General features: G+C 42.3%; 1 pseudogene; it reads left to right on the forward strand.

Annotated features, from left to right (window-relative positions):
* The first annotated feature begins 22 nt into the window (after positions 1 to 22).
* Positions 23 to 24,983, forward strand: LOC143858474 (receptor-like protein 41; annotated as a pseudogene).
* The last annotated feature ends 752 nt before the right edge of the window (positions 24,984 to 25,735 follow it).

A 25,735-nucleotide genomic window follows, 5' to 3' on the forward strand; every position in this document is an offset into this window, starting at 1 on the left:
TTTGGATACCTCCAAAAATTATATGAAGGTAATGGTTAGGATCACCCAATTAGAACGATTTTTGTCATTGAATCATCTAAGGTGAGGTGTACAGGAATGACTTAGATCAATCATGGTCAGCCTTATTTGTCATGATAGGGACCAAGATGCATGGTAATACAATGCACCCTAGTCCTATACTCCTATCATGCACGTGGGGCATATAGCTCGATTGCTGCGATGAACTATTCACTAGGTAGGTTCCACATTAGGTTGCTTATAGCCCTAAAAATCAATCATTTTAAGCATGCCTCAAGTGTCTATATAGGTCACTGAACTTATACATACATATTTTGTATTTTTTTTTATGAATTTTGATGGAATACTTAGCTTAGTGTCACTCAATTAGAAGCATTGTTGGTCATTGAATTATAAAAAACGCAAGGTCTACTACATGAATGGCTTAGATCAATTTACATGTCAGTGTGTACATGATAATAGGTTAGAAGCATTGTTGGTCATTGAATGGCTTAGAAGCGTTGTTCCACCTTAGGTCTGCTACATGATAATACAATGCACCAGGGTGGGCGGGATCATTTCTTTCACGAAAAGATTTGCATCGATCATTTCTCTAATAACCGCATTGCATGACAATGCACCCTAGTCAGCACTATCATGCACGAGTCAGAAGAGGTTACAAGTATTATTTCTTTTCATGAGTCAAAAGATTACTTCTTTTCATGTCACCGACATGAAAAAAGAGTTGGTCAAAAGACCAACTCTCGAAACTGACCCATCTCAATCTTTCATATTCGGGTTTCACAGGCCAAATTCCAATGGAAATGTCACGTATGAAGAGCTTGATTTCTCTTGATCTTTCGAGGGATTTCATCTCTATCGACCCAGAGGATTACGACCTCACTACCTCTCCTTTAGTCAAACTCCAAAACCCAAACCTAAAACAGCTCATTCAAAACCTGTCAAATTTAAAGGAACTCTCTCTCTCTCTCTCTCTCTGGCGTAAACACCTCGGCGCAACGTCGTGACCTTTCTTTCTTGGCAAACTTTTCTTCTTTGGTCACCCTCAATCTCAGTGGTTGCGGATTGCAGGGAGAATTCCCAGCAAATATTTTCAATCTGCACAAGTTACAGACCCTTGACATATCGTACAATCTACTCCTCTCAGTCTATTTGCCAGAATTTTCTAAGGACTTAGCTTTTCAAGTTTTGGTGCTTAAAAAAACAAAATTATCTGGGGATTACCTGTTTCGATTGGAAATCTCAAGTCGTTGGTCAAATTGCAGCTAAGTGAGTGCAATCTCTCTGGATCAATCCCATATACACTGGAGAATCTTACACAACTCCTTTACTTGGACCTCTCCTGGAACAATTTTAGAGGTTCTCTTCCATCACTAACAAGCCTTACCCAACTTGTTTATATTGACCTATCATTAAATAGTTTCAGCGGCGAGTTCTCATATACACTGGCAAAGCATACCCAACTCGTTTGCTTGGACCTCTCCTTCAATAATTTCAGGGGTTCTCCTGCATGGCTGGCAAACCTTACACAACTTGCTGTTTTGGATCTTTCAGCAAATGATTTTAGCGGCAAGGTCCCGTCTCTACATCAGTCGGAGAAAATCATGGAGGTGTACCTTGCATATAATCATTTCATTGGTGCAATCCCTTGGTCTTATGGTGATGGGCTTCCGAGTCTTTCAATCCTCTCCTTATCGGGCAATTCACTCAATGGGGTGATCCCGCCATCTCTGTTCACGCTTCCATCAATACATAAGTTACAACTCAGAGACAACCAACTCTATGGACAACTCAGTGAATTCCCTAATGCATCCTCTTCATTGCTGGAGGAAGTCGATTTGAGCAACAATAAGCTTCAAGGCCCTATTCCAAGGTCATTCCTCCAACTCCCAAGGCTTAAAGCCCTCAGCCTTTCTTCCCACAACTTCAACGGCACCATCCAATTCACCATGTTCAGGAATCTCAAGAACCTTTTGAGTCTTGATCTTTCAGGAAATAGCCTGTCAGTCGACATTGGCGTGGACAATTCTTCCTTCTTTCCACAGTTTCAAGAATTGGGGTTGGGTTCTTGCAACCTAAGCGAATTCCCGTATTTCCTGAGAAACCAAAATCATTTGGATCATCTAGACCTTTCAAACAACAAAATCTGTGGTGAAATACCCACATGGATATGGAATATACCAGATTCGTCTTTGAATCTCTCTCACAACATGCTGACAGGTATTGAGCCGTACAATATTTCCTCTGTTAGGAAATAATCCTAATGGTGGATGTGGCTTTTGCAAGATCGACAGTCAAGATCATTTGGTTAGTTAATTACTGTGGAACCAGATCCGGGACGGGCGTGAGGGGACGGGCCCCCGCGCGAGTCTCTCTAGATCGTCCACGTGAAGGAGAGCCCCACCAAGGAACTCTCGAAAGAGTGCCCCTCACAGCATGAGCGGCGATGTAAAGTGAGATACCTCTCGATTCGGGGACTAGCCCAGATTCGAGGCGTACCTTAAACAAAGAAGAGTCGCCATCCAAGGAAGTGGGCCCTGGATCCCATGTTGTGCTCTGTTGCAACGGATAACCAGAGATATAAAATAGGGTTCGTGCCTGATGACGAATGGGGAAGGGATTAGGCGCCCCCAATTCGCCCAAGTGCTAGCACCTGGTCTCTTATGCCATTTATTATTAATTTTGAAGAGTTTTGGGCGAAAATCATGCGAAATGGGAACGAATATCTCCGAGATAACGTCTAGCTAATCATGCATGTCTCGGAGATGAATAAGAAGCACACACAAAAGAAATGAAAGATATGTCGCCTAAGAATAGCTAGGTTATGAGTGCCATGCCTAATTGGTGTCTAAGTTCTGGTGGACAAGCACATGCATGTTACAGCTAAAGGTATAGGATCTGTACATAAAAATAAGAAAACACAGCATAACACACAACACAACACGACTCGACACACGACCCGACACGACAAACCCTAGACTCTAATGCAATACTTGACTCGGACCAGGATGGCCATTCATCCTAGCTGCACTACGTATCCCGGCCTCGGGAAGAATCAGAGCCAACGTAGTTCGGTGTCCTATGCTAAACCACAATGCCTAAACCTCTAGGACCGCTATCCTAGACTCGATCAACTAGACTCGACTAGTTTTTAAAGCTTTTTCTGCGATTGCTTAAATTCAAGTGGATTGTGATTTTTAGGACTCTCTATATGTCCTAACTAATGCAGGTTGTTTAGCCTTAAGTTAATGCAGGTGGGCCCTACATCCTATGTGTATCTAGGCTGTGCAACATAAAGAAAACCATGGGCTGACTATATGCTTCCTAGTCTAGCCATCGGTTCGACTAAGTGTCTGACCGATCGACTCGAGGCCTCCTAACTCTAGGGACACTCACACGACAGGACACACCACATCAATACAAATCAAGACCGACTCCTAACTCTAAAACACCCTAAATATCTAGGACAGACTCCTAACTCTAGGGGAAGATCTTTTTGAAAAGGTTTTGAAGTTTTTTGTATTTTTTGGAGGTTTTGAAGTTATGAAAAATGGTGAAAGTTATGAGAAATATTTACAAAAAATGGTGACTGAAAATGGTGAAAGGGTGTAAAAATGGTGTCTAAAAATGGTGACTGAACTCAGGGTGCCAGCAGCACGCCTGAGCTGCCTACGTACCCCTCAGCTAGGGATCAAGCCATCCGTAGTTCGGACAGAATTCCTAACTACACTCTAATGACTCGAGATTTTTGAGATTTTTGATTTTTTCAGATGTTTTTGGATTTTGAATTGTTTTTGAGATGTTTTTAAATTTTCAAGTGTTTTTGGAATATTTTTGTTGTTTTCAAGTATTTTTGAAATGTTTTTATTGTTTTTTTGACACCAGAGAATAAAATCCTATCATCATAAGGGTAGGGAGACTTCTGGAATCCCGCAAAAGTTGGACATCATCCTATACTTTGCGGGGGAACGAACAGGAAAATAACTCGGCAAGGGTTGGACAGCATCCTATACCTTGCAGGAGCGGGTAAAGATCACAACTTGATGGGAGGATGGACAGAATCCTAACCCCTATGATGACAGGAAAAATTCCTGGACTGACTGAAGGACTGACTCCTGTGCTGAAGAGTGTTATAATTACTATTTATAATTACTATACAAGATTACTATTCAAAAATACTATTCATAATTACTATTTATAAGTACTATTCAAAACTACTATTCATAATTACTATTTAAAGCTACTATTTATAAGTACTATTCAAAGCTACTATTCAAAACTACTATTCAAAACTACTATTCAAAACTACTATTCACAGTAGGACCTACCAAGTACTATTCATACATCGGCGGGCCCCACACAAGCGGGTCCCCCACACAGCGGGTCCCACACACAGCGGGCCCCACACAGCGGGCCCCACACAGCAGCAGGCCCCACACAACAGCGGGCCCCACACAACAGCGGGTCCCACACACAGCGGGTCCCACACACAACGGGCCCCACACACAGCGGGCCCCACACATCAGCGGGCCCCACACATCAGCGGGCCCCACACATCAGCGGGCCCCACACATCAGCGGGCCCCACACACAGCGGGCCCCACACATCAGCGGGCCCCACACATCAGCGGGTCCCACACATCAGCGGGTCCCATATCAGCAGGCCCCACACTCAGCGGGCCCCACACTCAGCGGGCCCCACACATCAGCGGGTCCCACACATCAGCGGGTCCCACATCAGCGGGCCCCACACATCAGCGGGGTGTCTACAATCACAAGCAACTCAAGCCTCCAAATAAAACTCAAGAACAAAAACAAACATTCAAGAGAAACTACTTACATGGACTGCTAATCGAGTTTTAAAAAAAATGATCAAAGCTCGGAAAGATTTGAAATCAGCAGCTTGATCCTCACTCCTTTCAGATTTGCAGACCTCGGATCTTGGCCGGAGATGGAATCATTGCAGGAGGTAGTAAAAATCGACGGAATCCGATGATACTGACCGAAGAAGGGAGAAATTTGCCGGAGATCCGCCGGATCTGAGACGCTTGTGGCGTAGATGGAGATGAAGAAGGTGACTGGTAATGAGAGATGTGCGATCGGATTCCGGCAAGGAATTCGCCGGAGAAGATGACTGGCCGGATCTCTCTCTCTGCCGATTTTCTTTTTTTCTTCTCTCTTGTTTTTTCTTCTGCCTCGTTATTCCTTTTTTTTTCTTTTTTTTCTCTGGTTTTCTCTTTTTTTTCCACTGTGTTTTTTTTTCTTTTTTTTCCACTGTCTTTCTTTTTCTTTTTTTGCTCCTCCCTTTTCTCTCTGGTTCTTCCCCTCTGCGAGAGAACCGAGCTCTCCTCTTGAGTGGGGAGACTCATCATGAGGAGAGCAATCATCATTTATTTTTTGTCCCCCTCTTGTCCCCCCCCATTTCCCATTTCTTTGCAAAATAATAAATAACAAAATAAAAAATAATTTTCAAATGGCATTGGATGCCATGCGAAAACCAAAACCACTCATTACGCCCACTTTAAAAACAAAGAAAATGATGACTGTCCTTATTCTCTCTTTGACCACATAAGCGGGTCCCACAACAGCGGGCCCCACACAAGCGGGCCCCACGCAAGCGGGTCCCACAAAAGCGGGCCCCACAAAAGCGGGTCCCACACAGGCGGGTCCCACACAAACGGGTCCCACACAAGCGGGCCCCACACAAATGGGTCCCACACAAGCGGGTCCCATATCAGCGGGCCCCACATTCATTCATTTTCCGCCTGACCTCGGGATTTCATTCGAATACGCGGGTTTAGGGTCCTGTCAAAATGGGGTGTTTACACTTAGCTCGTTCGCTAGGCAAACGTGGTCGGATCTTGACGAAATTTCACAGGGACCTCGGTGGGACCCTAAGCTAGCTCAGGGTGCAATTTGGGACCCCAACTCACTGATTTGACGAGACTCGCACAGACAACGCAAACTTGGGTCTGGTCAAAATGGGGTGTCTACAGATGCCCCTCTTTGGCAGAGCGTGTGTAACACGCGAATGGCAAAGCTGAACAGACAACGCATTTTGATCGACCCGAAAACAAAAGAAATTTTTTTGGGATTTTTCGGTTCTAAGAACGATACTTACAAGGATAAAATGGATTTTGGTTTTGAAATTCAACACTCAACATGACTTATGAGTAATTTGGTAAAAGGCGGGACACATAACTCAGCATTCAAAACATATTGGTGAGATAGCCTCCCACCAGAGAAATAACTCGAGTAACACATCGGTCACACTCGAGTAACACATCGGTCACACAGGTATTCCTGACTCCGCACTTGGGTGACGGCACACTGTGGAACGACGGACCATGACTTGACAACAAAATAACTAGAGAGAGTTGTTGTCCAGCTTTTCACCAAATTAGACAAGGAAGAACAACAGTTGAATGAAAATTTTGATCAGGGGTCCATGGTAATAAGCCATGAAGAGCCTTGCAGAAAACGAGGGTCCACGGTGGTGAACCGTGAAGAGCCAAGCAAACGGGAATCGAGGGTCCATGGTAGTAAGCCACGAAGAGCCTCGCGGAACGAAATTTATTTATATTTTTTTATTTTTAGGAAACTAGAAATCGAGGGTCCACGGCAACAAACCGCGAAGAGCCAAGCCATAATCCGGGGTCCGTGGTAATAAGCCACGAAGAACCTTGCAAGAAAGATATTGAGTGATTAATGGATTAGAAAAACTGAGAATCAAGGGTTCATAGCCATAAGCTATGAAGAGCCAAGAAGTAATCGAGGGTCCACGGTGACCAGCCGTGAAGAGCCACGCAATGAATCTAGGGTCCATGGCAAGAAACCATGAAGAGCCCAGCAGAAAGGAATTTAGGGTCCACGGCAATACTCCGTGAAGAGCCAAACATTGAATTTGGGGTCCATGACAATAAGCCATGAAGAGCCCAACATGCAGAAACAAATGATATGTAAAAGATATGAATGGAATGACTATGAATAGTGGGTCCATGATATTTCTGGAAGGACATATCACGAAGAGCCAATCGGGGAGCATGGGTCCATAGTATACCTGAATGGTAGACCATGAAGAGCCAAGAAGTAATCGAGGGTCCACGGCAACAAACCGTGAAGAGCCACGCAATGAATCTAAGGTCCATGGCAAGAAACCATGAAGAGCCCAGCAGAAAGGAATCAAGGGTCCACGGCAATACTCCGTGAAGAGCCAAACATTGAATTTGGGGTCCATGACAATAAGCCATGAAGAGCCCAACATGCAGAAACAAATGACATGTAAAAGATATGAATGGAATGACTATGAATAGTGGGTCCATGATATTTCTGGAAGGACATATCACGAAGAGCCAATCGGGGAGCATGGGTCCGTAGTATACCTGAATGGTAGACCATGAAGAGCCAAGAAGTAATCGAGGGTCCACGGCAACAAACCGTGAAGAGCTACGCAATGAATCTAAGGTCCATGGCAAGAAACCATGAAGAGCCCAGCAGAAAGGAATCAAGGGTCCACGGCAATACTCCGTGAAGAGCCAAACATTGAATTTGGGGTCCATGACAATAAGCCATGAAGAGCCCAACATGCAGAAACAAATGACATGTAAAAGATATGAATGGAATGACTATGAATAGTGGGTCCATGATATTTCTGGAAGGACATATCACGAAGAGCCAATCGGGGAGCATGGGTCCATAGTATACCTGAATGGTAGACCATGAAGAGCCAAGAAGTAATCGAGGGTCCACGGCAACAAACCGTGAAGAGCCACGCAATGAATCTAAGGTCCATGGCAAGAAACCATGAAGAGCCCAGCAGAAAGGAATCAATGGTCCACGGCAATACTCCGTGAAGAGCCAAACATTGAATTTGGGGTCCATGACAATAAGCCATGAAGAGCCCAACATGCAGAAACAAATGACATGTAAAAGATATGAATGGAATGACTATGAATAGTGGGTCCATGATATTTCTGGAAGGACATATCACGAAGAGCCAATCGGGGAGCATGGGTCCGTAGTATACCTGAATGGTAGACCATGAAGAGCCAAGAAGTAATCGAGGGTCCACGGCAACAAACCGTGAAGAGCCACGCAATGAATCTAAGGTCCATGGCAAGAAACCATGAAGAGCCCAGCAGAAAGGAATCAAGGGTCCACGGCAATACTCCGTGAAGAGCCAAACATTGAATTTGGGGTCCATGACAATAAGCCATGAAGAGCCCAACATGCAGAAACAAATGACATGTAAAAGATATGAATGGAATGACTATGAATAGTGGGTCCCTGATATTTCTGGAAGGACATATCACGAAGAGCCAATCGGGGAGCATGGGTCCGTAGTATACCTGAATGGTAGACCATGAAGAGCCAAGAAGTAATCGAGGGTCCACGGCAACAAACCGTGAAGAGCCACGCAATGAATCTAAGGTCCATGGCAAGAAACCATGAAGAGCCCAGCAGAAAGGAATCAAGGGTCCACGGCAATACTCCGTGAAGAGCCAAACATTGAATTTGGGGTCCATGACAATAAGCCATGAAGAGCCCAACATGCAGAAACAAATGACATGTAAAAGATATGAATGGAATGACTATGAATAGTGGGTCCATGATATTTCTGGAAGGACATATCACGAAGAGCCAATCGGGGAGCATGGGTCCGTAGTATACCTGAATGGTAGACCATGAAGAGCCAAGAAGTAATCGAGGGTCCACGGCAACAATCCGTGAAGAGCCACGCAATGAATCTAAGGTCCATGGCAATAAGCCACGAAGAGCCTAGAATGAAATTTGGGGTCCATGACAATAAGCCACGAAGAGCCCAACAAGAATAACAAGTAATGGAGATGAATGAAATGAGCATGGAGAGCGGGTCCATGATATATCCTAAAGGACAGATCACGAAGAGCCATTCAGGGAGCAAGGGTCCATGATGTGCCTGCCTGACAAACCACGAAGAGCCTTGGAAGGACAGTGATATTGCTGAGAATTGATTGATTTCGAATGATGATTTTTTTTTTTTTTTTTTTTTTTTTTTTTTAGACTGATTGCCTCTTGCCGAGGAAATTGGGAGTATGAGTTCCTTGCTGAGAATTGGACTCAGATAACTTGCAGGGATTTGGATATTGACCATTTTTTCTGATTTTGCCGGGGATTGAAGGCTGCGCGAGCAAATTCTAGACTCCGCTTGGGAAACTGATTTTCTTAGAGAATTGACTCTTCTGAAGAGAGGACTCAACTGAGGAGTTTAGAGGTTAGGCTTGAGATGTGCTTGTACCCCTCTTATCCTTACTTGCTTGAGACATTGTTACTGATTGCCTTTGTGCGCTTGACATCTTTTATGACGCAAGTCATAAAAGATGCCCCTAGTATATTGTGTTTCCATGACAGGAGTTTTAAGAAGGCAAGACAATGATGGTTGAAGAAAAGATGTTTCGTTTCATGAAGGCTTGAGGATGCAAAGTTTTTTTTTTTTTTTTGTATGGAGAGAATAGGACAATAACCATGATGGCTGAGTCTGAAAATCTCTTCTTTCGCATGGCTCACTTTTGGAGGCTTAAGGTCTCGGGTAGGTTTGAACAAGATATCTCTTGCCCCTTCTGATACCTAAACCAGGATTTACTCTGAATTTTCTTTGCATTTTGGAGGACACGCTCCCATTCTTCCAGCACCCGACAGTTTGGACTTTGCAAGGAGAGGGAACACAAATATGAAGGAGGAATAGATTTCCAAGGACTCGGTCAAAGAAGATTCTTGTTGTTCGAAGGACTCGATTCGCTTTCGACTCATTCTTGGATCTGATGTGTCATTTTTTAAGGGTATGGCTTAGCCACTCTTAGAGTATTTCGAAGACCGTGTCAAGAGGCACTACTCTCCTCTTTCGGTGTTTCCATCATGGTTATTATCCCTTTCGGATTGCTCGGTTTTAATGCCCCCAGTTTAGAGGAATGTTAAAGTAAGCTTGCTGGCACTACTTGGACTCCGAGATTTTGCCCTGGTTGAAGACTGTTTCTCCATCTTGATGATTCGCTTTTTCGTTGGAAGTCATTGCCATTGACCAGATTGCCTTTTCAGGTTTTCAATCTGATGGACCGCTTGCCCTAACTTTTGCCTGGTTCGCCCTTTCGGGTTTTCAATCCAGCGGGCTTGATACCCTAACTTTTGCCTAAGCCGACTTTTCAGTTGTCAACTTAGCGGGTGAATGACCCTAAATTTTGCCTAGACTGCCCTCTCGGGTTTTCAGCCTAGCGGGTCTTCAGACTCCATCGTTTTTTTTTTTTTTTTTTTTGACTTTGAACCTTTGCTTGTTCATCAGAAGGACTTTCTAGGCGGGATTGGGTTCAAAAGGGTTGGATATTTCCTTTGGATTTCAAAGTTTCAACCGAACCTGGATTGGTCAGGTTGCCTAAGTACCCCAAAAATGGAGGATCAGGTCCGCGTAGTTTGCTGGGGTTTGGCACAGAATGATTTGGTTTTTAGCTCAAAGGTTGAAAGGGAATAATTTGACTTTTATTCCAAAGGTGGACCGAACCTGGATGGATCAGGTTGCCTACGTACCCCCGAAGAGTTGGGGATCAGGTCAGACGTAGTTCGGGCTGAATTGCCCCTAATTTGCGGGTGTTTGAAAAGAATGTTTGATTTTGTTGAGGCTCGAAGGTGTTCGCAAAAGGATTTTTTTTTGAACTTGGGATTTTTGGCGTTTAAGGCTCAGGCGTCCAAGGATGGCCTTCTGATGTTTTGGCATACAAGCTTCTTGAATGGCTAAGGTTCAATGGCTTTGAACTTTTTTCTCTTTTTTTTTTTTTAGGAGTCTGGCGGCATTTCCTGGCAAGACTTCATCTGTACTGCGCAAACTTGACTGATTGAATTCCCACTTTGTCTTTGGGATCTTGCACTGATGCTCAGTATTCTAAGACTCAGGGTCTTCTCTATATGCTGAAGATGCTTTAAAACCGACTCAAATTCTCGGGATTCTGATATTTCTAAGGAGTTGACGTGGGGCATGCTCCCTTCTCCTTTCGTCTCTGGATTCTATCTTATTTTTCTTTGTTCATTCTGATTTTTATTTTTTTGCTTGGATGTGGGGAATGCCCCTACGCCTGGAATGCTTTAACTTGAAATTCCATCGCAATGTATAGCCCAAGTATTCTTTTTGGGGTTCATGCTCTATGCTCATGACTTTGTTGTCTGAAAGTCTTCTCTCAATTTTTCATTCACTGCATTTGATGTTTGGTATTCTTCATTTGAATTTTTTTGCTCTTTCGACCTGATGTCTGAAGCTGAGGGTGACTCACGTTGAACAGTGCCAAGGCACGCTTCTGATTTATCCTCATAGGACCAAGCAACACTTCCTTGAACCCTCTAAATAGGTTTATCGACTCTTTGCGCTCTTCGGGAGATTTTGCTAATCCTTATTTCCCGAGTTTCGGATTTCGATAACACTATCCACGGTATCGATTTCATCTTCAAGTGGCTTTGCTCAACACTCTTCCTCTCGTTTGATCATCTTTCAAATCTCGAGGAGAATTTCATCGGCATCCTCGTCCGAGGAGGGTGTCTTAATTTGTTTATTAACATTAGATCCAAGAGTGAACATATACAAGAATACTGACGACACTGGAATCAAATGTTCGTTGCATTGAATGTTTGAAGTACATACAATGATTCTTGACGCGCCACGATAGGCTCTCCATCAAATTCAACAAAAGATTGGATATTGGCTTACAATGAGAGAGACCAATAAACACAACATAGTTAGAATTGATATTGACATGGTTAGACTTACCAACTTTGACAGGAGGGTTGGTATACACACTTCAAAACAAATTTCAAAGATGTGACACTTCATCAGAGGCAACGGATTGGCGCTGAAAGTTCAAGGACAACGTGCCTTCATTAATGATGATGATGATTGGAGAGAGCAATCCTGGAGTTAGAATCTCAGAAGGGAGGGCCTCTCAAATTGTTCTTTAGCACCTGACAATGGCAAGGCTTTCTCTGGTATGATGTTTTCAAGGAGTTCAAGCTCTGACATTTATTTTTATTTTAATTTTTTTTTCAATCATTTTTCAGCCCAGATGTGGTACAGGTAAAGGTGGCGAGATCCATGAAGGGTTGAAAGGGTAGAGTGGTTCCCATGGTGGGTGTAGAAGGTGCAACATGGTTATGTGCAGGGTTCTCAGAAGCATTTGAGTTCAAGAAGAATGAGGGAATCCCTGTCTACCAGGTAGCGGGCTAGACCAAGCGAGTTTAGAGATGAAAGCTTTTTTGGGGTTGATGGTAGACGAGTGACTAAGACTCCTGTCATGGACATCATAAACACTAGGCTCAATGAGAATTAATCGCATGACAATGTAATGTGCAAGTTGAGACAAAAGGTAGCGCCAACACATCCTTCCCTTGGATCAAAATCCGACAGCTTAACGGTTGTGCATGAAGATGTGGTACGACAAGTACATGGTTTGTCAACAAGCCTAAAAGGATGATGACCACACTCAAGGTATTTGGAGAAAATTCGGCAGCATAACGGCTATACCAGGAGATGTGGTAAGGTAAGCACATGGTTTGTCAATGAACCCAAAAGGATAATGATTACGCTCAAGGGTTCTAAAAAAAATTGGCAGCATGACGGCTATACTAGGAGGGTCTCAGCAACTAAACATGAAGAGTATGCCGTCATGGTCAAGATAAAGCAGGGTTCTCAGCAAGAACACACACTCCGATAATGATAATGGCAAGATAGACTCACAATCGACATGTGGAACACGGTCTGATCAGGATCAATCAAATGATCAAGCTCACGGAAGACAGATCATGACTAAAAGAGCCAAGAATCTGATGATAATCCACAGAATGGATAGATGGGGAAAATTGATTAGATTAGAAGGAAACCTAACTAAGAAGCAAGCCCTAATCTAATAATAAATATATACATATATATATATATATATATATATATACATCCTAACCAGGGGCACCAACCCTAGTCTAACTAGCGGAGTCAAGGAAGTCTCGACTCAAGACAGACTGATGAGTGTACTAGGACCGCTGTAGCCATGTCAAAATGAACTACCCTAGTCTACAAAGGGGACAAAGCTCCTAACTCTAGGCTCCACACGTGTGAGCAACACATGTTCGTCCTATATGAGTACATATATATAGTGTCCTAGCAAGGGTTCCCTAATTTTGGTTCTAAAGGGAGCAACTAATATATATACATAATATAATGAAATGAAAGTAGGGCCCAGGCATTTCTGCAGGGTACTATGCCTATGACCATACCCTTGATGTATAACGCCAGCACACCCAGCATTATACAGAGTATGTTCATTGCTCATCGGCTGCTGTAGAACACCAGCACACCCAGTGTCTACGGCTGCAGCTCCGACGCATAGCTAGGAAATAGATACAACGGCTCCCATCTGGTGCGCGTCATATCTATTCCCTGAGGCCAATAAGGAAAATAATGAAAGAAATAAAGAATATGACAATGCATGATGTGCAGTGTGTGAATCCCTTGTTTTATTTACGCACCTACTTGGTGCCCCTGGATTTCTAACGATAAAGTTCCCATTTAACTCGATTTTGGCCCAAATTTCCTCAAAATTAGTAACAATGGCATTTTTACAGAGTTAGGCAATGTTTCAAGAAATCCCCAGCAGAGTCGCCAGCCTGTGGAACCAGATCCGGGACGGGCGTGAGGGGACGGGCCCCCGCGCGAGTCTCTCTAGATCGTCCACGTGAAGGAGAGCCCCACCAAGGAACTCTCGAAAGAGTGCCCCTCACAGCATGAGCGGCGATGTAAAGTGAGATACCTCTCGATTCGGGGACTAGCCCAGATTCGAGGCGTACCTTAAACAAAGAAGAGTCGCCATCCAAGGAAGTGGGCCCTGGATCCCATGTTGTGCTCTGTTGCAACGGATAACCAGAGATATAAAATAGGGTTCGTGCCTGATGACGAATGGGGAAGGGATTAGGCGCCCCCAATTCGCCCAAGTGCTAGCACCTGGTCTCTTATGCCATTTATTATTAATTTTGAAGAGTTTTGGGCGAAAATCATGCGAAATGGGAACGAATATCTCCGAGATAACGTCTAGCTAATCATGCATGTCTCGGAGATGAATAAGAAGCACACACAAAAGAAATGAAAGATATGTCGCCTAAGAATAGCTAGGTTATGAGTGCCATGCCTAATTGGTGTCTAAGTTCTGGTGGACAAGCACATGCATGTTACAGCTAAAGGTATAGGATCTGTACATAAAAATAAGAAAACACAGCATAACACACAACACAACACGACTCGACACACGACCCGACACGACAAACCCTAGACTCTAATGCAATACTTGACTCGGACCAGGATGGCCATTCATCCTAGCTGCACTACGTATCCCGGCCTCGGGAAGAATCAGAGCCAACGTAGTTCGGTGTCCTATGCTAAACCACAATGCCTAAACCTCTAGGACCGCTATCCTAGACTCGATCAACTAGACTCGACTAGTTTTTAAAGCTTTTTCTGCGATTGCTTAAATTCAAGTGGATTGTGATTTTTAGGACTCTCTATATGTCCTAACTAATGCAGGTTGTTTAGCCTTAAGTTAATGCAGGTGGGCCCTACATCCTATGTGTATCTAGGCTGTGCAACATAAAGAAAACCATGGGCTGACTATATGCTTCCTAGTCTAGCCATCGGTTCGACTAAGTGTCTGACCGATCGACTCGAGGCCTCCTAACTCTAGGGACACTCACACGACAGGACACACCACATCAATACAAATCAAGACCGACTCCTAACTCTAAAACACCCTAAATATCTAGGACAGACTCCTAACTCTAGGGGAAGATCTTTTTGAAAAGGTTTTGAAGTTTTTTGTATTTTTTGGAGGTTTTGAAGTTATGAAAAATGGTGAAAGTTATGAGAAATATTTACAAAAAATGGTGACTGAAAATGGTGAAAGGGTGTAAAAATGGTGTCTAAAAATGGTGACTGAACTCAGGGTGCCAGCAGCACGCCTGAGCTGCCTACGTACCCCTCAGCTAGGGATCAAGCCATCCGTAGTTCGGACAGAATTCCTAACTACACTCTAATGACTCGAGATTTTTGAGATTTTTGATTTTTTCAGATGTTTTTGGATTTTGAATTGTTTTTGAGATGTTTTTAAATTTTCAAGTGTTTTTGGAATATTTTTGTTGTTTTCAAGTATTTTTGAAATGTTTTTATTGTTTTTTTGACACCAGAGAATAAAATCCTATCATCATAAGGGTAGGGAGACTTCTGGAATCCCGCAAAAGTTGGACATCATCCTATACTTTGCGGGGGAACGAACAGGAAAATAACTCGGCAAGGGTTGGACAGCATCCTATACCTTGCAGGAGCGGGTAAAGATCACAACTTGATGGGAGGATGGACAGAATCCTAACCCCTATGATGACAGGAAAAATTCCTGGACTGACTGAAGGACTGACTCCTGTGCTGAAGAGTGTTATAATTACTATTTATAATTACTATACAAGATTACTATTCAAAAATACTATTCATAATTACTATTTATAAGTACTATTCAAAACTACTATTCATAATTACTATTTAAAGCTACTATTTATAAGTACTATTCAAAGCTACTATTCAAAACTACTATTCAAAACTACTATTCAAAACTACTATTCACAGTAGGACCTACCAAGTACTATTCATACATCGGCGGGCCCCACACAAGCGGGTCCCCCACACAGCGGGTCCCACACACAGCGGGCCCCACACAGCGGGCCCCACACAGCAGCAGGCCCCACACAACAGCGGGCCCCACACAACAGCGGGTCCCACACACAGCGGGTCCCACACACAACGGGCCCCACACACAGCGGGCCCCACACATCAGCGGGCCCCACACATCAGCGGGCCCCACACATCAGCGGGCCCCACACATCAGCGGGCCCCACACACAGCGGGCCCCACACATCAGCGGGCCCCACACATCAGCGGGTCCCACACATCAGCGGGTCCCATATCAGCAGGCCCCACACTCAGCGGGCCCCACACAGCAGCGGGCCCCACACATCAGCGGGTCCCACACATCAGCGGGTCCCACATCAGCGGGCCCCACACATCAGCGGGGTGTCTACAATCACAAGCAACTCAAGCCTCCAAATAAAACTCAAGAACAAAAACAAACATTCAAGAGAAACTACTTACATGGACTGCTAATCGAGTTTTAAAAAAAATGATCAAAGCTCGGAAAGATTTGAAATCAGCAGCTTGATCCTCACTCCTTTCAGATTTGCAGACCTCGGATCTTGGCCGGAGATGGAATCATTGCAGGAGGTAGTAAAAATCGACGGAATCCGATGATACTGACCGAAGAAGGGAGAAATTTGCCGGAGATCCGCCGGATCTGAGACGCTTGTGGCGTAGATGGAGATGAAGAAGGTGACTGGTAATGAGAGATGTGCGATCGGATTCCGGCAAGGAATTCGCCGGAGAAGATGACTGGCCGGATCTCTCTCTCTGCCGATTTTCTTTTTTTCTTCTCTCTTGTTTTTTCTTCTGCCTCGTTATTCCTTTTTTTTTCTTTTTTTTCTCTGGTTTTCTCTTTTTTTTCCACTGTGTTTTTTTTTCTTTTTTTTCCACTGTCTTTCTTTTTCTTTTTTTGCTCCTCCCTTTTCTCTCTGGTTCTTCCCCTCTGCGAGAGAACCGAGCTCTCCTCTTGAGTGGGGAGACTCATCATGAGGAGAGCAATCATCATTTATTTTTTGTCCCCCTCTTGTCCCCCCCCATTTCCCATTTCTTTGCAAAATAATAAATAACAAAATAAAAAATAATTTTCAAATGGCATTGGATGCCATGCGAAAACCAAAACCACTCATTACGCCCACTTTAAAAACAAAGAAAATGATGACTGTCCTTATTCTCTCTTTGACCACATAAGCGGGTCCCACAACAGCGGGCCCCACACAAGCGGGCCCCACGCAAGCGGGTCCCACAAAAGCGGGCCCCACAAAAGCGGGTCCCACACAGGCGGGTCCCACACAAACGGGTCCCACACAAGCGGGCCCCACACAAATGGGTCCCACACAAGCGGGTCCCATATCAGCGGGCCCCACATTCATTCATTTTCCGCCTGACCTCGGGATTTCATTCGAATACGCGGGTTTAGGGTCCTGTCAAAATGGGGTGTTTACACTTAGCTCGTTCGCTAGGCAAACGTGGTCGGATCTTGACGAAATTTCACAGGGACCTCGGTGGGACCCTAAGCTAGCTCAGGGTGCAATTTGGGACCCCAACTCACTGATTTGACGAGACTCGCACAGACAACGCAAACTTGGGTCTGGTCAAAATGGGGTGTCTACAATTACTTTTATGAAAAGTCATTAATGAAAAGACTTTATGTGAAAAGGTATAAACGTAAAGAGACGTTTGGGGAGAGGGATCGGCGCGATGAGGAGTCGCATCTCTTCCCACAAACGCTTATAAAAAGTACTCTTGAGTCCTATTTGCACACAACGAATTTGTTTCCAAACTTTGAGAATCCACGCTTGAAGAGAAAGGAAACCGGTCCCCATCACCGACTATTGTGTAGCAAAGAGAAACCTTAAGAGAAAGAAAAATAAGATTCATGGCTTCCGGTATGTCTTTTTCTCATTTCAATTTATTCCATATTGTTACATGTGATTTTCTCAATGTTGAATCGCTAAGATCCGTTGCCGGTGTTCATATTCTATCGAACACTAACACGTGGTATCAGAGCCACGGTTCCGGCGAGAAAATCGCATTAAAAGTAATTGAAATAGGGTTTGTAAAAACTTGTATTTTGAGTGCCGCCATCAATTTTGGAGTCGGATCGATGATTAAATGGCAGTGAAACGTTGCTTGTGTTCCCATGAATCCAACGCAACAAACGGTTCGTCGATCCGATGTCTGGATTGCGTTTGGCGGTGATTTAAAGATGAAAATTTTAACTTTTGGGGAAGTTTTGGACCTTGCCGGAAAATAGTGTGCCGCCGGCGACCGTCTTGTCCAACCGGAGATTTTCCGGCATGGTTGCGAAGTTTGTTGAGAGACGAGTCCAACGGCGTATTGTGAGCTTCAATCGGACTTCAAACGAAGCCGCAATAATAAATCGAACTTTGAGTGTTTTTTCGGATTTTGCTGGAATTTTCACTATTTTAATGAAGAAGACGATGAATAGTGTCGGGCTTGGCGGGCCGAACCGGGCCGCGCGGGCCCTTAAAGGATCCGCGACGGGCTTTTCAATTAAAAAGGGCCCAGAAGACCCTCTAAGCCCACCAGACCGCATGGCCCAACCTGACCTGAACCGGCCCATAGGCCTAAACGGCCCAAATCTGTGTTTGACTCGGTTTGGCCCATTTTTGTGAGATTTTTGGCCAGATTATAGTGGTTCTGGAGGTTTTGCACCATTTTGAATCCATTTTTTGGGTCAGTTTTGGCATTTGGCATCTGTATCATATAGGTATAGTGTAAATTCAAAAACTTTTGATTTTTCAACTTGGTTTTTGAGTCAAATATTTTAGGGTTTTAGCCCAAGTAAAACTGGTTCCGAACGTTTTGCAACCCTTTGAAATCATTTTTGCTATCCATTTTGCCATTTGAGCACTGTATAATACACTTATAGTGTATTTTTAACATTTTTGACTTTATAAATTTGGTTTTGAGTCAAAAGTTTTGGAGTTTTGGGCTCGGATTAGATTGGTTCCTAAGGTTACAGATCGTTTTGGACCTATTTTTGAGGTCATTTTTGGTATTTAAGCACTGTATGATATAGTTACAGTGTAAAATCAAGACTTTTGGTTTTGTAAGTTTGATTTTAAGTCAAATATTTTGGGGTTTTGGACTTGGGTTAGACCATTCCTATGATTTTAGACCATTATGAACCCGTTTCCAAGGTCTGTTTTGGTGTTTGGAGTCTGGATTTTAAAATTCCAGTGTAATTTTATAACTTTTGAGTTTTTTAAAGTGGGCCTTGAGTTTAATTTTGATTTCAAACTCTTGAAGAATTAACTAAATGCCATGGAGAACCAGTTATGTAAAGTTTTGATGTTATTTAATGATTAAAACTCAGTCAATGAACACCTTTGGTTTCTAATTCTTAACTTAAGCACCCCTATATGTTGTTTATATGCTTTATGTTTTGCATATAACTTAAGGGTTAAAATGATTAGTTGAAATCATATATGTGACTACATTAGTTCATGCCAGATATGCTTAAAACCCAAACGTATGGTTATAATAAACTGATAGTGTGTATTTTCAAATCCTAAAACATTGAATTATGTTTGATCATGGAACTTGAAAGTTGGTTTTGTATACACAAGTTTATTACGTTGTTCATTATTTTTAGTTGAAATTGAACTATATCTTGTTATGATTGGTCACTAAATGAATGAACAAAGAACTGCGATTCCAACTGGGAAACGAAATCGCTTAAGGTTACGTGGTTAATTTTGAGAACAGTGTCGCATACAATGACACATTTATGGACTATGAACCACTTTCAATTGCGACTATTTGTCCAAGAGCAACACTTAGCCCAACGGATGACTGTTGTTTTGCACAAATAGGCGGTGTGAGAGGGCTAGGCCTGGGCAACCTGGTTTGGGGTTATACTTCTGCCCAACGGTGATGTGCGCCTCAAGTATAGGGTTATCATGCCCTAGTTGGTCTCATGGGAGAGCCAATTGTGTGCTGTGGCACGGCCCAACGGACGGCCCACGGTGACACGCCTGGTGTCTCTCCAGAATCACAGTATTGTGATTTCCTGAATTGAAAATCGTTTGTGTGTTGTGGCACGGCCCAACGGACGACGCACAATGACACGTCTGATGTTTCGTCGGGGTCACATTTTTGTGTTTTTTTTTGTGATTCTGGGCAATCTAACTAATTTTCCCTTAAGATAGATTGATTGAGTATTGTATGTGAGAACCAATTGTGTGCCGTGGCACGGCCCAACGGACGACCACGGTGATACACCGGTGTCTTTTCATAATCATGGTATTGTGTTTTCTAAACTAGAAACCAATTCTGCATCATGGCACGGTCCAATGGACGACCCACGATGGCACATATGGTATCTAATTAGAAGCACACTTATGTATCATCATGATTTTATACATTTTAGTCATTCTTTTCAGTTGGATTGATTAAAATCGTGGATTGAGTTAATTAAACTCCATTTCTGGACTGAATATGTGTTATAAGAAGTGAGCATGTTTGGAACTGCAAGTCTGTGTCTGTGACATTGAAGTTGTTGGTATCTTAGTGTCTTTTCTAGATACCGATTATGTTGAGTACTTTAGTGGGTCAGAAACCTTAGCAAGTGATGGAATAGTTCTGCATAATTCAAGACTACAAAAGGCTAGACTATGTATCATTGAATGACAGGCTCACTAAACCCACATCTAAAAGATGCTTATGAATAGTGGGAGTTCAATGTTAGTATCACTCTATTAGTAATGGTAGACCTCCATTTTTTATGCAATTCGAGATATTTTTAAGACTCGAAAATGCAAAGGAGTTCTTGAATTCTTGAATGTAGTTAGTGAATATTTTAGAGGATCATTGGAAGCACTTGTAAATACCCTTATGATGTGTTTTGATAACCTTAAAGTATATTTACCAAAGTTGTAGTTTTGAGCACACTTTGAAAGGCTTTAGATTCAGAACCTTATTGTACATTTAGAATTCTATGTGAGGTCTTGGTGCGAGTTAGGTGCTTAGTAGAGGAGAGTATACCATTATATCGGAAAATAGAATAAAGGTGGCTGTTGAATCCATTATTACTCGCCACTCTTTTCTGAAATTTTGGTTTCATATGAACTAGAAATCTTATTCTAGAAAAACTTGATTCCTTTGGCTATGAATCAAGGTTTGGAAGTATAATGGATTCTCTCTAGTTTTTCATTTCCCATTTAGTGATTTTGGTTCTCTTCAGGGCAATCCTTATTGACTTGGATTGCACTTCTCTCAAGGTCAGACTTGGCCTACCTTGCATTAGAATAAGATAATCAGTATTGTTAGAAATAAATGAAATCGCGTGAACAAGAACTTATCCAATCAGTAGGTTAAGTTTTTTAACCACATATCTGAGGATAGTTGGGTGAAAGAAGAATTCTAGATTCACTTGATTTTACCGATTTAAACAATGATACGGGGTACATTGAAGGAGAAATATACAAAGATTAATCGGTTTAGGGTGTTACCAAGAGTATTGATCTACTAAAGGTCATTCACAATGACATCTTGGATCTTTGGACTCTGACAGTTGGTGCCGGAAGGTGTTACCCTTTTGGTTAAATTTTCTAGCCATATTTAAATGTGTCTCTCTAATCAAAAGTAGAGGCCCTATCTTTGTTTGTGATCTATAAGGTAAGAGTCGAGAATTAACTTGACATAAACGATCAAAACAATAAGGGTCATTTATGCAACTCTCTGTTGCCTAAGATTGTGGGTTAAAACTCTTAAAACACCCATGTATTTTGTGATCCAAGTAAGGCTGTGCCTAAGACCCTTTAAGATTTATAGGTCATAAGGAAGCTGAAATTGGGAAACATGCAACTTTGGGTTGTTTACATGAGGCAAAAGTTTATAACCCACGAATATAGTGATTAAGCTCTATGACCATAAGTTGCAATTTCATAGATTATGTTAAAGTATTTAAGGGTTTTAGGTTCTGTTGATTGACCCATAGTACGTATATTGTCGGGATTAAATGTGCCAAGACTTCTAAAGGATGGTGACCTTAGTGGGAGTGTAGTGTCTTTAGTAAAATCACCTTTAAGGAGAACCAGATTGTAGTACCGGTACTGGTGATCCAAGATAAGGTGGTACCAATGCTCATTGGAACATTAAAAGACACATATAAGTTAACAACCCACATTATAGATGTTTTGGTGGTGACAACTACCGAACAATCCTTGAGGCTAAGGAAAGAGGCACATAGTCTGTAGACTTAGAGATTCTGCTTAAGGTTTAGAGCAGACTTCTCGACAATTGTACATAAAGTTTCATCAAGTATTCTCTATGTTAAGTTTTAAGGAATTGTCACAAGATAATGGATATATCTTAAGGTCGGAGGAGTAATATTATTTTCCTCGTGTTATGTGTTGATGGTATACTACTTGCTAGTAGTACTTAGCCATGTTCAATGATATTCATACAAAAGAATTCAGGTGAAGCATCCTACATAATAGGAGTTTAGATTCACCTAGTTGGGACTCGAGGATTGCTGAGATTGCAGAAAGTCTATCTTGGTAAAGTCCTAAGTATTGAACATGGATAAATTACTCAATTTGTAGTGTTCCTATAGTTAAGGGTGATATATTCAGTCAGTTCCAAGGTCCCAGGATCGATTCATTATAGGAGTAGATAAAGAGGTTCCATAATAGTTCCGCAATTGGGGTCTATTGAATAATTAAATCTGCACCTATCTGTGTATAACCTATATGGTGGGCAAATTTAGAAAGTACCAATGTTATTTGTGTATGGATCATTGGAAATTTGCCAAAAGGTTATATATTGTCTGTAAGGGACTAAAGGTTTAATGCTCACATAAAGTAAATGAGATAACCCTAGTGTGATTGGTTAATCTAATTCCGACTGTTGTCGGAACACCTAGAGTTCTGCTCTAATATATTTTGCAGAAAGTCCTAAATCGTGGAAGAATGTCAAATTGACACTCAGTTGCTTCCACCTTGGGTACGGAGTTTATTGTGTACTTCAAGGCCTTGTACTATGCCTTGAAGTCGCAGAATTTTATCTCAGGGTTTTATCTTGTTGATAGTCGACAAGTTACTGAGAATGTATTGTGATAATTCCGCTGCGGTTTTACAATTCCAAGAACGACAAATCAAGTAATGTGGTCAATGTATTGACATATTGTCGTGAGGAAGTTCAGAATCAGTGTGTATCTGAAGATTACATAAGCACCGCACTTATGTTGGCAAATCCTTTGACTGAGGGCTTGTCACCAAAGCTCTTCAGAGAGCATGTAGCGCGCATAAGGTTGGTTGACACTTTTGATAGCCTATGACAGTGGGAGTCTGCATTAGGTATTGAGATACACTGTTGTGATCACATTTTATTTTATGATTCTGATATATATTATTTTCTACCGCTCCATTTTGTGCACATTACGTAAATGGATTGTGAGTAAGAGATAGAATGTCTGTAGACTATTTTGGACCATGTTTACATCTTATGCATGTATGCTTTTACATTCATGTTAGTAAGAATTACTAATAATATAATCATGGGGTAGGCTATTGGGTAGAGTTGGTGACCCAATGGTTACATGGTTTATTGTTGGTAGTTTTTGCTAAACGGAATGTTGAGTTTATTATCTAACTAATTTTAAGTTATGATCCTTATGTTTGGCTCAAAGATCTTGCTAGCCAAGTGGGAGAATGTTAGGAAATAATCCTAATGGTGGATGTGGCTTTTGCAAGATCGACAGTCAAGATCATTTGGTTAGTTAATTACTTTTATGAAAAGTCATTAATGAAAAGACTTTATGTGAAAAGGTATAAACGTAAAGAGACGTTTGGGGAGAGGGATCGGCGCGATGAGGAGTCGCATCTCTTCCCACAAACGCTTATAAAAAGTACTCTTGAGTCCTATTTGCACACAACGAATTTGTTTCCAAACTTTGAGAATCCACGCTTGAAGAGAAAGGAAACCGGTCCCCATCACCGACTATTGTGTAGCAAAGAGAAACCTTAAGAGAAAGAAAAATAAGATTCATGGCTTCCGGTATGTCTTTTTCTCATTTCAATTTATTCCATATTGTTACATGTGATTTTCTCAATGTTGAATCGCTAAGATCCGTTGCCGGTGTTCATATTCTATCGAACACTTACATCCTCAACTCAGTTGAACTTTCTCGACCTCCATTCCAACATGCTACAAGGGTCAATTCCATTGCCACCACCCAACACTTACATTCTCGATCACTCGAACAACAATTTCACATCTGTCATCCCATCTAACATTGGCTCTTACCTCACCTCCATGATCTTCTTTTCACTCTCACGAAATAATCTTACAGGAGAAATCCCTCCATCCTTCTGCGATACCTTGTATTTGGAAGGCCTTGATCTTTCTAACAACAGCTTGAATGGCTCAATTCCGCAGTGTTTGGTTGAAACCTCTGTTTACCTCGATGTACTGAATCTAAGGGGAAACTTCTTCAGTGACACAATTCCTCAGACTTTTGCAGACAGATGTAATCTACGAATACTCAACCTTAATGAAAACCAATTAGAAGGGCAGGTGCCAGGATCTTTGGGCAAGTGTAGGGAGCTACAGGTTTTAGACCTCGGAAACAGTATGATAAGTGATACCTTCCCTTCCTGGTTATGGAATATATCCAACTTGGCTGTTCATGTTCTACGAAACAATAGATTCTATGGCCTTATTGGAGATGACAAAACCAATTACGCCTTCCAAATGCCGCAAATCTTCCAACGGTTTCATGGGGAATTTACCTTCGGAAGTCTTCAAGAGCTGGAAATCAATGACTACAATGGTAAATGAGGACGATAACCAAATCCTTGGATTTGGATTTCTAGAATACAACTTTGGATTTTCATTTATAGAATCCAACCATTACTATCAAGTTACGGCCATGGTGACTAACAAAGGTGCAAAATATGAAACTACCGAAGATCCTAATGGTCTTCAGATCCCTGGATCTCTCCCACAACCAATTCCATGGGGACATTCCTGAAGCAATTGGGGAGCTAAACTTTCTCCACGTGCTCAACATGTCAGGCAACAATTTTGCGGGACAGATTTCTAAATCACTTGCGAATTTATCGTAGCTCGAGTCATTAGACCTATCTAGGAACAAGCTTTCAAGGAAAATTCCTCAACAACTGACAAGTCTAACATTCCTCTCAGTGTTGGACCTCTCGCATAACTTCCTTGTGGGAAGAATACCTCGAGGAAACCCCTGATTATGTGAGACTCCGTTGTCAAGGAAATGTGAAAATAGCAAAGTGCTACAGCCTCCACCATCGCCATCTTCTGAAGAAGTGGCTTCGCGATCAGAGAGGGAATGGCCATTATTATCAATGGGATTGGGATATGGAGTAGGATTAGGAATTGTCGCATGGTTTCAAGTGTTACGATGGAGACAAAGGAGAGGACGTATCGATACTTTGAGGTAAAACATTGTTCAATTTTATAAGGTGGTGGGAATTCGACTGGTGGAAGAAACGATTGCCAGTAGAAAGAGTCATGGCCTTAAGGAAATGGAACCAGATGACCCCCGCACAGACATGCCGGACTATCAAATCCAGCACCTTTTGGAGGAGTTGGAGAAGTGCCCTTCCTAGAGGAGAAACTCCTTGTGGTTTTCTCAGGAACTTTTATGTGGAAAAAGGGTGGTCTTGCTTAGTTTTCAGATTTTTAAGAACATAGGAATTTTTTGGTGGTCTCTTTACGAATAGCATACGAGGTAGATAATGAAGAAGGTACTTAATGGTTGGAATGGGTAATGTTATGGGATAGAGGAATATTTTGGGGGCCTGATGTCACTTCCTAGGCCATCTTATGTTTTAGCTATCTGGGACTCCTGGTCCCGCCTTTATGTATATATGGTTGGAATATAAATACAATCGGTTAAATCTCAAAAAAAAAAAAAAAAAAAAACTTTATAAATTCTATATATATGCACCGAGGATTATGATTTACTGGGTACGGCCTA

The sequence above is a fragment of the Tasmannia lanceolata genome, unplaced genomic scaffold, assembly GCF_043159265.1.
Source record: "Tasmannia lanceolata isolate RefF3 unplaced genomic scaffold, GAP_Taslan_0.1 ptg000026l, whole genome shotgun sequence".
In the NCBI taxonomy this organism is placed as follows: Eukaryota; Viridiplantae; Streptophyta; class Magnoliopsida; order Canellales; family Winteraceae; genus Tasmannia; species Tasmannia lanceolata.